Genomic DNA, 11,812 nt, shown 5'->3' on the forward strand with positions numbered 1-11,812 from the left:
GGAACTCGAGCTGGATTCCCTTGTAATAAAGATCGAGAGGGTGGTCACCAGCATTGTCCTTCATTAGCAACATCTTGAATTCCACGTCCAAGTCGCCCAAGTATTGCCTAACTTGAGCAATGAAGCTCTAGTAGAACTAGTATTCCGTAAGGACTTTGGTGACCCAGGCCTTGGCATTATGTATCCAGAAGATGGGTAGCAACGACTTATTCTTATTCTTGAGTACCCTAGGGTTTGCAGCCTTGTAAATGAGGTCTGGTTTGATGATAAAGCCAGCTGCATTCCCACACATTAGGAGGGTAACCCTGTCCCTCTGTGTCTTGAATCCGGAGGATTTGGCTTCATCCTTGATTAACCCTTAAACGCCGAAGCGGTAAAAATCAAAAACTCCCCCGAATTCCGGAGCCGGTTTTGAGCGAGCGCGGAAACGGAAAAAATATTTTTTTCAAAAAATCACAGCGCGCTTAGTTTTGAAGATTAAGAGTTCATTTTTGGCTCCTTTTTTGTCATTGCCTGAAATTTAGTATGCAATCATCAGAAATGAAAAATAATATCATTATCATATGTAAATAATGCGATACATGGTAGCGAAAAAAAGAAAATTCATACATAATTGTATTAAAATCACGCTGTGCAAAAAACGGTAAAAGCTAACGAGTTTTTTTTTTTTTCGTGGTATTGTACACTAAATTGCAATCATTTTGATATATAATACATTGTAAAACAATAAAAGCAACACCGGAAAAATATTATCACAAAATGATGTACGAATTCGTAACGCGCAGACGTAAAAAAATGTTTTTTTTTTTAAATTCACCATAAATCTAAATATTGTTCTAGAGACTTCCAATTTGTTTCAAAATGAAAACAAATGATTGAATATTATGATACTGTAAGAGTTTTAGCTTACAATTGCGTTTTTCGACCATTTCGGTAGAGTCAAAGTTGACCGAAACGGGTTTTTTTTTCTATATGTGATTTATATGCAAATATTTCGAAAATGAAGAAAGCTAACAACCCTTCAAATATTTTTTCTTTTATTTTACATGAAATTTGCGCACATTTCATATATAAAACTCTATGAAATGCCTAATATGAAAAACCGGAGCAAATTTTTTCCGAGAATTCGATGTAGCAATTCGAGTTTTATGGCGGAGAATCCACGCGTGGAGGGTAGGAAAGTTTTTTTCATAAATTCATCACAAATCGAAATATTGTGCTAAGAACTTCCAAGTTTGTTGCAAAATGAAGGTAAATGATTAAATATTACTAAAATATAAGAGTTTTAGCTTTACAATTGCATTTTTCGACCATTTCGGTAGAGTCAAAGTTGACCGGAAACGTAGTTTTTTTTTCTATTTATCGTGATTTATATGCAAATATTTCGAAAATGAGAAAGCTACAACCTTCAATTATTTTTCGTTGTATTCTACATAAAATTGCGTACATTTTCATATATAAAACTTTATGTAACGGCTAATTTAAAATGGTGCAAACATTACCACAATCGGCACGTATATTTTTTTCGGAAGCGTTACCGCGCGGACGTAAGGAAAATTTTATTTTTTTCATAAATTCACCATAAATCGAAATATTGTGCTAGAGACTTCCAATTGTTACAAAATAAAGGTAAATGATTGAATATTACTAAATATAAGAGTTTTTAGCTTACAATTGCGTTTTTCGACCATTTCGGTACAGTCAAAATTGACCGAAGGTTGAAAATTTGTAACTTATTTTTTATATGAAAACAATATTTCAAAACTGATAAAAGCTCACAACCATGGGTTTGTTTTTAGTTGTATTGTGCATGAAATTGCGCACATTTCCATATATAAACTTTATGTAACGGCTAATTTTAAAATGGTGCAAACATTACCACAATCGCATGTATGATTTTTTTCGGAAGAGTTACCGCGCGGACGTAAGGAAAAAGTTTTTTCATAAATTCACCATAAATCGAAATATTGTGCTAGAGACTTCCAATTTGTTGCAAAATTAAGGTAAATAGTTGAATATTACTACAATATACGCGTTTTAGCTTACAATTGCGTTTTTTGACCATTTCGGTAGAGTCAAAGTGACCGAAGGTTGAAATTTTGGCACTTATCGTTATTTATATAGAAATATTTCAAAACTGATCAAAGTTACAATCATCAGTTTTTTGTTGTTGTATTCTAAATGAAATTGCGCACATTTTCATATATAATACTTCATGTAACGGATAATTTAAAACAGTGCAAAAATTATGTCAAAGTGACAAAATAATTTTTGAGATTTGTCACTGATACTTTTTAGTGCGATAAGAAAGAAATTCGCGCTTGCGCACCTGCGTAACGATTGTAAACAAAAACAACGCCTTGATCCGTGAACTCCCCAGCATCCCCCAAGGCGCGTGATTCAAAAGTTTTCGGCTGGTAGGCCTATAAGTATTTTTCCTCCGCAATTTTAAAAAAAAACTTTTTTGAGCCGATGCATGGTACGTCCATTCGGAAATCGGGGGAGATTTTGACTCAACGTTTAATACGTCCATTCGGCGTTTAAGGGTTAAGTATGTCTGGGAAGGCATCTTTTTCCAGAACAGGCCAGTCTCGTCCATATTGAACACCTATTCTGGGCGGTATCCTTTCTCTTGCAGAATCTTCTTGAAGGCCTCGAAATATTTTGTGGCAGCCTTGTTGTCAGCTGATCCTGCTTACCCATGTAGGGGAACAATTTTCAGTGTAGAACCGCTTTTGGAACCAGGGAAACCATCCTTTGCTCAACTGAAAACCGTGGGAGCAGACGACGCTCCCAGTTATGGCTCTTCTTCTTCAGGTGCAGGTTCATCAAAGCCTAAGAATTCTAATTCCCCTTCTTCATCACCTTCCTGTGCCTCTAGATCAGCGCCTCCTCTTCATTGCTGCCATCCGTAGCAGTTGCTAGCTGCTGGTAGAGCTGTTGCGGTTTCTTTCATACAATGTTAGAGTCAAGGGGCACGTCCTTCTTATATCAGTTGATCCAGTATACACGAGTGCAGATTCCATTTGTACGATTTATCTCCCATTGTCGATGCTGGTTTAGCTGTACCAAAGTAGGTCATACTTAAATATTTCTGATTTCACTTTCTATTTTCTTAATGTATCTCTCCATGCTCCCATTCACATTAACCCTTAAACGCCGACTGGACGTATTTTACGTCGACATTTTTTGTCTCTCGGGTGCCGACTGGACGTATTTTACGTCGACTTACAAAAGTTTTTTTAAAAATTCGCGGAAAATACTTTTTAGGCCTACAGCCAAAAACTCTTGAATCACGCGCCTTGGGGGATGCTGGGAGTTCACGGATCAAGGTGTTGTTTGTTTACAATCGTTTAGCGCAGCGCGTAAGCGCGAATTCTTTCTTGCCGCACTTAAAAGTATCTGTGACACATCTCGGAAATTATTTCGTCACTTTGACATAATTTTTGTACCCTTTTAAATTAGCCGTTACATGGAGTATTATATATGAAAATGTGTGCATTTTTATGACGAATAAAACAAAAAAATACTCATGATTGTAGCTTTTATCAATTTTGAGATATTTTCATATAAATATGATAAGTGCCAAAATTTCAACCTTCGGTCAACTTTGACTCTATCGAAATGGTCGAAAAACGCAATTGTAAGCTAAAACTCTAATATTTTAGTAATATTCAATCATTTAACTTAATTTTGCAACTAATTGGAAGTCTCTAGCTCAATATTTCAATTTATGGTGAATTTATGAAAAAACTTTTTCCTTACGTCCGCGCGGTAACTCTTCCGAAAAAATCATACATGCGATTGTGGTAATGTTTGCACCATTTTAAATTAGCCGTTACATAAAGTTTTATATATGAAAATGTGCGCAATTTCATGCACAATACAACTAAAAACAACCCATGGTTGTAGCATTTATCAATTTTGAAATATTTTCATATTAAAAATGATAAGTGACAAATTTTCAACCTTCAGTCAACTTGGACTCTACCGAAATGGTCGAAAAACGCAATTGTAAAGCTAACCGCTTATATTCTAGTAATATTCAAGCATTTACCTTCAGTTTGCAACAAATTGAAGTCTCTAGCACAATATTTCGATTTATGGTGAATTTATGAAAAAAATAACATTTTCTTTACGTCCGCGAGCGATACTCTTCCGAAAAAATCATACGTGCGATTGTGGTAATGTTTGCACCATTTTTAAATTAGCCGTTGCATAAAGTTTTATATATGAAAATGTGCACAATTTCATGTAGAATACAACAAAAAATAATTGATGGTTGTAGCTTTTTCATTTTTGAAATATTTGCATATAAATCATGATAAATAGAAAAAAAACCACGTTCGGTCAACTTTGCCTCTACCGAAATGGTCGAAAAACGCAATTGTAAGCTAAAACTCTTACAGTCTAGTAATATTCAGTCATTTATCTTCATCTTGAAACAAATTCGAAGTCTCTAGCACAATATTTAGATTTATAGTGAAATTTAAAAAAATCTTTCCTTCCCTCAGCGCACGGATTCTCCGCCACAAATCTCCGAAATACGTACGTCCCATTCTCGGAATATTTGCTCCGTTTCATATTAGGCATTTCATAGAGTTTTATATATGAAATTGTGCGCAATTTCATGTAGAATAAAACGACAAATATTTGAAGGTGTGTAGCTTTTCTTATTTCCAAAATAATTGCATATAAAAAAAATATATGTATAAAAAATTTGACATTCGGTCAACTTTACCTAGTCAGATAGGTTCGAAAACTGCATTTGTAAGCTAATGTTCTTACAGTATAGTAATATTAAATCATTTGTCTTCATTTTGAAAGAAATTGGAAGTCTCTAGGAAATATTTAGATTTATGGTGAATATTTGAAAAAAATATTTGTTTACGTCCTGCATTACGAATTCATGCATTATTTTGTGATAATATTTCTCTGTGTTGCTTTTATTCGTTTACAATGTGTTATATACCAAAATGATCGCAATTTAGTGTACATTACAACGAAAAAAAAGTAACTTGTTACCTTTAACCGCTTTGCGCACAGCGCGATTTGAATACAATTATATATGAAATTTCATTTTTGCGCTATCATATATTGCATTATTTATATATGATAATGATAATTTTTTCATTTCTGATGGTTGCATACTAAACTTCAGCCAATGACAAAAAAAGGAGCCAAAAATGAACTCTTAATCTTGAAAACTAAGCGCGCTGTGATTTTTTGAAAAAAATATTTTTTCCGCTTCCGAAACACTTCCGGCACACGGGAGACATTTTTTTTTTACTGCTTCGGCGTTTAAGGGTTAAAATGGCAGCCAACTGCGGCAAAACATTTGCCCTCTCATCAAGCTTCATGATGGCTTTCTTTCCTTTAGGCTTGTTGCCAGAAGCCTTAGGAGGAGGAGAGCGCTTTGTAGGAGCCATTTTCAGCATGATTTACACGGATATTTGGTGATAGGTAAAACACAGCTTCCTGATTACGTCCATGTATATCACTATCTATCTACCTTGTGAGGCTGATCAAGGAGAGATGTGCAATACCCACAATTCCATCTTCATGAGATGGGACTCTGGTTTCACCAATCAAAGCCAATTGTACAGCCAGTGAGCAACAAGGAAAATGAATGCTGCTCTTGGATTGGCTGCTTTGCAGATAACAGCCAATAGCATGTCGAGTATCATTTCGTATGGGTACTGCTCTAAAAAGACGTCACGGCTTCATAAGATTTATCTGCAGAAAGTTGGCTTGGGTGAAGCATTTGTTATGAAAAACAAATTATGTTAGTATTGAAACTTTGCTGCTTACATTAATTTTTTACAGAACTGTATTATTTAAAATTTATTGTACATTTTTTATCATAGAAATTATATCTAATCACAAAAATATACTTAGCACATATGCATGAAAATACTGCATACCACAGGTGAAAACATATGTACCCTGCTATTCCCATTGTCTTACATATGTCTTACAGTATGCGTTGATTATTATTGTGCAATTTATGTCCAGTTGACCCAGTGCAGTTCAGTGTTCTATCGTTTATGCGTGTTTTGCATTTTAGGTATGGTAGTATATTACTACAGACAAAGAATATTCTTTATAATGTCCTGTAAACTTTCTGCCTCTCCTAAGGCTTCTGGCAAAGAGCCTAAGCATCGAAAGTCCTGACAGTTAATGACAAATGAGGAGAAAGTAGACATGAATGTTATGTTGAGAGAGGCCAAAAGTCATGGAGAAGTAGCAGACCGTTACTACCTGACTGAAAGCGTTGTCACTTTTATCGAGAGTGAGTATGAACAGGGTAAAATAACTGGGGAGATAATTCTTGGAGAAGAACTCACCACCCTCTTTACTAATCCAACAACGGACTAGGTCTTTGAAGACTTTCACGGTCTGTATACTTTGATTGGGGAAGTCAGGCAGATACAGACAATGGTCAAGGCATGGGATAAGAATGAAGAAAGAGCCACAAATTTTATCAGTACTGTTAGTGAAACTAGTGAAACCCTATCATAACACCTTCATGAATGTGCAAGTACCTCCATATGATGCAACATCCCAAAATCCCTGATTAGGTGCCTCCTAAAGACGTTGAAGAGGCACCCTCAGGATGAGATGTAACTCATCTACTTTGCTGTGCAGTCTATATCTTTATATCATTCTTCAGACTGCACAGCTATCATTATCTATAATCAACATTCATCACCAGTAAGTACCTGTATGATTTAATATCATTACGTATTATAATATTTAGAGTCACATATTATACAGTAATGATATGAAAATACAGAATATTGCTGTACGAAAAAATTCACATCCACAGATAATGGGGACCCACACATAATTTTATAGATATGTTCCACAGAAAAATCCACGAATAGGCGAGTCTGTGAATCCTGAGAACGTATTCATATGGGGGCTCCAATGTATTAATACTATATACATTACTATTTGGATGAATGTAGCAGGAAAGATGTTCATATCACTTCAATGATCCATTAATAACTAATAAGGATTACCCCCCCCTCTCTCTCTCTCTCTCTCTCTCTCTCTCTCCTTCTTCTTCTCGTCTCTCTCTCTCTCTCTCTCTCTCTCTCTCTCTCTCTCTCGCCACACGAGATAGTATGTCTTAGTGGTAACTCTCGCCCTCTGTTTGGGCTAGAAAATAAGTGTATCTTTAAGGACATTACTACATTTTATGGTAAAATAATGATATACAGTACTAGCTTACAAATATTATTAAGTTTAATGAGATTAAACAGTAACAATAACCTCTCTCTCTCTCTCTCTCTCTCTCTCTCTCTCTCTCTCTCTCTCTCTCTCTCTCTCTCTCTCTCTGACTTACATATGTTTATTTGTTTTGTAGTATAAATAAATTATTTACCTTATAACTAATTTACAAATATTAATAAGATTAATTAGAAATAGCGATTCCCAGTCTTTTTATCCACGTGGGCGGGTGAGTGAATGATAGTTTGATATACGTATTGGCGAGTATTGGCGGAGGGGAAGGAGTCAGAGTTTAGGAGTTATTCTCTCTCTCTTCTCTCTCTCTCTCTCTCTCTCTCTCTCTCTCTGTGTGTGTGTGTGTGTGTGTGTGTGTGTGTGTGTGTGTGTGTGTGTGTGTCTCAGAAATAATTCATAATTTCACTCTTGATGGTCAGATATATGATGTTGCCATTCTCTCTCTCTCTCTCTCTCTCTCTCTCTCTCTCATCTCTCTCTCTTTCTCTTTCCTCGTCTCTCTCTCTCTCTCTCTCTCTCTCTGTTATTGGCTGTAGATATATATTTTTGATAGTAAAATGTTCAAGATGTCTTTGAAATGATATTAATAATATAACCTCAAAGGTTAATACAGTAATAGGTTAGTAATTTTAGGTATATTTGAAGTAGGATGTTATTAAAGGTATACATTTGGTATCTGAACTTTCAAGATAGGCAGTTATAAGCATTTTTAGTGGTGGTTCTAACTATTTGCGGGTTTTAACTATTCACGGGGGTGTTTGGTACACATCCCCGTGAATACGGGGGGAACACTGTACCCCTTCGGCGTTAAAGGGTTAATGGCACTAAAAAGGCACAGTAAGATTGAATCGCTTAAGTTGGTGGCACCATAAGTCGAGAACGCACGCAATGGATGAAATTAAAATTTTCTCTGTGTATTATAATTGAATTTTTCATATGTTGCTATAGTTTCCATCACACTTATTACAAAAAGGAAATCCACGTAATATCGCTTATAAGTACTGTATATGCAAAATTTAAGTAACAGCTTCATATGAATGTCTAATAAGCTGCCTATACAACTACAGTGGTACCTCGAGATACAAAATTAATCCGTTCCGAGGCGGCCTTCGTATCATGAGTTTTTCGTATCTTGGAACACATTTTACATGTAAAATGGCTAATCTGTTCCAAGCCCTCCAAAAACACCCCAGTAAATTATATTTCCAGGCCTAAAACACATGTTCTAGGGTTACAACGCCGATCCAAAGGAAGAATATGACTCCAAAAAGGCAAAATACTGTACATACTTGAGTAATATTCAACTGCATGTAATGTTCAACCCCATTTTTACTGCATATATTAGGACTTTAGCATATGTCCCTTAGCAATAAGCCTAGCCTATGTTAGCGGTTGCTACTGTAGCCTAGTCTATGATTCTGACATCTAACCTAAGAGCTAAAAGCTTAGAATATGCCAATAAAATGTATAAATAATCAGTATGTACTCATTTCAAATAATTATTAATAATCATTAACTATAATACAAACAAACAAAAAACAAACCTTCCAATCGATTGCTTACATTCAGCCCTTACCCGTCTTACGAGTATCGAACCAGCGCCAAGCAATCATTTTTCCTAGCACACAGTAAGCCATAAATTGTCATTAGTATCTCTTTTCAACTAATGAAACTACCAAACAGTATAATAACCATTCATTTCTATTCTTTATTCTATCTTTACCTAATGGAGATACCGAGTTACTGACAGCTATAATGAAACATACGTATACGTAACGTAATAATAAAACAGAAGAAGAATTCTAAAAAATACGTATTTGTTGGCAGTCTGATTTATTTTATATTTTATGATATCTAATTCACAATTTTTTTATTAAATGTATTGCATGTACTCATTTCAAATAATTATTAAGTAACCATTAACTATTAATAAAAAAACAAACTAAAATAAAAAAAAGCTTCCAAACGTCGGTTTACATCCAGCACTTACGAGTATCGAACAATCGACAAGCAATCACTTTACACAGTAAGCCATAAATTTTCATTATCTCTCTTCAACTACTGAAACTACCAAACAGTATAATAACCATTCATTTCTATTCTTTATTCTATCTTTACCTAATGTTTTTTTTTTATTAAATGTATTGCATGAATAAGTTTTTCAATTTACAGCATCCTTTTACCAATAGAATACTTAAAGCACAAGGGGTAGATGCTGACCAATAGGAGAGCAGGACCTTATGGGGTGACTAGCATCAGGAACCAATGGGAGAGCGGGAGGATGGTGGCGAGTTTACTCAGTTGGCGGCGCGGGAGTTTTAAAATTGTTCTCGGTGGTCCGGGCGAATCTCGGGACTTTACAGCAACAACCTTTCGTATCTTGAAAACTTTTCGTATGTAGAGCAGTAAAATTTTTCGCATTGGCTTTCGTATCTCGAGTTTTTCGTAAGTAGAGCCTTTCGTATCTCGAGGTACTACTGTATCTCTGAAGTCTTCTTTTTTCGGCAAACCTACTATATATAACCTTATCTATATCATGTACATCTGTATCCAGAGCTATTAGTCACTGATAAAGAAAGAAACTTTTACACAAGTCTTATGATATGGCAAGAATTTATTAATTGGTCATATCTGTAGATGTTATCAATTTATTGCACGGTTCTTATAGAAAGAGAACCTTTAAATCCATGTCCATTTCACCTTCATCAGTGTTCTTTATGTTTCTCTATTTCACCTTCATGAGACCCTTCCTTATATTTGTATGTCTTGCTAAATGATTTGGTGCTCTATAATTAAAGTGCTCTCATTTTCATGTCAGTCTGTTCCATTGTGGAGATAAACTTGTCATTTCACACTGCAAATATTCAACTTTTTGCTTCAGAAGCTTACAAACATTTGCTGAGGAACTTAATAGTATAGCTTACTTGTTTGGAATATTTCAAAAATTCCCTGGGGCCAAAAGAGGTAGATCACCATAAATAGTGTCTGGCCAAATAAAATGATAATGGGTTTGAGATCTCTCTGCCATAAAGAATTATTGCTCCACTCTCTCTTCAGTCCTCAGCATAGCTGAGGGTTTGGAAGTTAATAGACCTTTCAGAGTGCTGCTTCCTCCATTTGCCCAGTCAATCCCATAGGGCAATTGTTAACACCCCTTGGGTCCTCCAGACTTCCATAGAGGTCCAATATTAATTTTCTGGTCATAACCAACAGACCTATGAGTCCTTTTATTTTGCACCATGGTATTTGACTGGAATGTGTAGGAAACCATGCATATGGCGTGAAAGGCCCATGAATAACTAGTAGACTCTTTATCAAGCCATAGTTCTGTGAATGGGAGAGAAGTTAGCAGTTCTTAGGGTGTCAAGGGAGAAGTTACTGCCACTACTTGTAAAACTTCCCAGCCTTGTCCAACTGCTGGTAATTCTGGTTGGATGGTGATAATAATTGGCAACTTATCAGGTTATATCATTTGAGTGGATAAAATGGTAATTCTCCTTTAAGTGTTGTGAAGGAAGTGATGCTTCTTATCCTATATATATCTTCAGCCCCACCCATCTCACTACAATTCTGGCCATTTTTGAGTTAAGGTTGTTGAATGATGATGGTAATTCAGTATATCAGCAAGAATATATTGATGCTGTAAATTATATACTAATAGGTTCATATTCTGATTGGGAATGAACCAGATTCATTAGCAAGAAGTTTTCACTGACATACTTCTGCATGCATCTCAAGCAAAGAGGCCACATCCCAGGCCAAAATATCCCCTGCCAGCCATTACACTGTTCATGTCAAGTACAAAGGTGTAGGTTGATCTCACTATGGTAAGTGTGAAAAATAATTTAGAATAAATTTTTCCTTATACTATGTGTAAGTGCTTATCTCTTTTCGTTGATTTTTTAAATTGATTTACATAAACACAGGTACGGCATTGAAGAACTCCCTGAGACTGGCAAACTTTAAGGTTGGTCAATTTAAAAGAAAAATCAGCGGAAAGAGGAAGAAATACAAATGCACATTAGTACTGAGAATATTCCCGTTTCAAAGAATTTTATTACATGTTGGCTTTGTCAGATTATATCTTTTCTTTATTTGAGGGTCTTACTGGTGTGCATTAAGTTTGGCCTCTCTCCTCTTAATTGGCCTTTAAATATATTATTATAATATGGAGCTCTCTGCTATTCTTAACCAGTCATAGATGAAGATCCAGGACAAATAGGAATTCAGGCAAAAAGTACTAAGTTAAAAGTTGAACTGAGAAATTAGTGTTGATGATGATGATAGCCAGTGAAGGAAAGTCTCAGTGCAATTTACTTAATATCCTTTAGCCTTGACATTCAGTGCTTGTTTAGTATGCAATAAAGGTTATTTATTCTTAATTGTTTCACAGTATAATAATAGTTTTAGTAAGTTAATAACACCACTGATTTAGACTGCTAGGTTCTAATGAAGCTTGGCCAAAGCCATTGGTCTTGAGAATTAAAAATGGAACAAGATGATGTTAGAGTATGATAAAGTGATAACTAGGGTCATATACATATACATATATCTACACATA

This window comes from Macrobrachium nipponense, chromosome 2 (assembly GCF_015104395.2).
Source record: "Macrobrachium nipponense isolate FS-2020 chromosome 2, ASM1510439v2, whole genome shotgun sequence".
NCBI classification, from domain to species: domain Eukaryota; kingdom Metazoa; phylum Arthropoda; class Malacostraca; order Decapoda; family Palaemonidae; genus Macrobrachium; species Macrobrachium nipponense.